The following is a 2,121-nucleotide window of genomic DNA, read 5'->3' on the forward strand; positions in this document are numbered from 1 at the left end:
CCTTTTTAAGAATTTTTTTTTAATATAAAGAAGAATTGTTGATTTAAAGGTGTACTCAGTGATTCCTGAGAAACACTGATGTTCGAGCTCAACTGCCAAAACAAACACACCCTTCCCTTCAGGGCTCATTTGGAAGCTCCGCCCTCGATTTATCATAATCCATCATTTTTAGTTTATATTCATCTTACCCTTTTCTCTTGGTCTGTTTCTCAGCCATTTGTCCTCCTCGTATTTTAGAATGTTTGCATCAGATTTGCCGTTGCTCTTCTAATGAATTTTTCTCTCGATCTGCCACCACCCCCCCATCCTGTGCATGCGCAAGAACCATCCCCTGTTGCTGATTGGCTGGAGTAGTGTTGTTTTTGTCCCATTTACAGAGCCAGGGCTGTGTATAAATATTAGATTTTTTTTTTTTTTTTTCAGCCCACCCACAGTGGGACTGCTAGAAAACTGTGAGGAGATATTTGTGGTATCAGTGGTTTTTTTTTCTTCTTTAGAGCAAGTGGTTTTCCTAAAAATTTATGTCCGCATATGTGGACAGCGGGACTAAGTTGTGAAATTTTAAATAATACGAGCTATAGAAAGTCCGATTTTTTTTCAAAGTGTTTGTTTCCAGGAGTGTTGGTTATTCATGTTTTTGAGATGTTACAGACGTTACATAAGAAATTAGCATAATTCTGTTTCAAAATAATCTATGTCTATGAATCTATGTACTGATTACTATTGTCCCATGTATGTCAGTCATGTTGAGTAGTCCAAACATCATCTGCATTCTGAAACTGAACTTTTGGTCTGACTTTAGGAGTGAATGCTCCTAGCTGCATAGAGGGCTATGGAACGCAACACTTGCTCCCTATTTAGTGAATGACCTCCAGAATGCTGTCTGTCTGCACTAGTCTCAGAACAGTTCGAAATGCACCTTATTTTCACCCTCCATATAAAGCCTCAAAGCAACAATTTTCAGCTTTTGAATGAAACCATTGATTCTCAATGTGAAACTGCACAGTAAATATAGGAATGCATTTATAAAAATATTTTTTTTTTCCTTTTTCCTCTAGTTTGGAATGCCCAATTCCCAATGTGCTTTTAAGTCCTCGTGGTCGTGTAGTGATTCGCCTCAATCCGTGTGGCGGAGGACGACTCCTAGCTGCCTCTGCGTCTGAGACCGTCAACCCATGCATCTTATCACGTGGCTTGAGCGCGTTGCCACGGAGACATAGCGCATGTGGAGGCTTCACGCCATCCACTGCGGCATCCACGCTCAACTCGCCACGCGCCCCACCGAGAACGAACCACATTATAGCAACCATGAGGTTATCCCATGTGACTCTACCCTCCCTAGCAACCAGCCAATTTGGTTGCTTAGGAGACCTGGCTGGAGTCACTCATCATACCCTGGGATTCGAACTAGCGAACTCCAAGGGTGGTAGCCAGCGTCTTTTACCACTGAGCTACCCAGGCCCCCGAATTTATTAATCTTCTGATTAACAGTTTTTATTGATTCACATAAATGTACCTCATAGAACAAAACATATATACATAGAATCAAACTTAACCCCAACTATTACCACTCCCCCTCCCAATCCCACCCTAACCCCAGCAACATAACAGTGGTCTTAAATGACATAGACACACATTTATTAATCTTAATGAATAGAACCATATTGTGCAGTGACAACCAAAAATATAAAATTTATATTAAAGTGAAGCAAAATGACCCACAGATATGTTCGTTTAACTTTTAAGGGAATAATGTCAGAAAATCCATGTGTGTGGACTGCGCACTGACGCATGAAAAGTGTATGAATTTTTAAAGCGGCATATCAAACGAAACTAGATGCTATTTGCACCCAAACAGGTTTCAATAAAGAACTTACCAGAGGCACTTTTGTTGGTGCTGCGTCCGTAGAAGCACTTCATGAAAATTGATGTCACGTGACTCAGTGCACCAGAAGTTTAACCCCTAAATGACCGTCTAGAGTGTTGTGAACGGTAATCTGTCGGTTTAAATACTAAAGTTAGGTTAGGAATAAAGTCATGTCCTCAGTACTTTGAGGAAGGATAACTCCTACTCATTGCATAGTCTGCTTCAAGTGCTAACCATGACCAAAGATACCTGTC

The sequence above is a fragment of the Myxocyprinus asiaticus genome, chromosome 14 (assembly GCF_019703515.2).
Source record: "Myxocyprinus asiaticus isolate MX2 ecotype Aquarium Trade chromosome 14, UBuf_Myxa_2, whole genome shotgun sequence".
Classification (NCBI taxonomy): Eukaryota; Metazoa; Chordata; class Actinopteri; order Cypriniformes; family Catostomidae; genus Myxocyprinus; species Myxocyprinus asiaticus.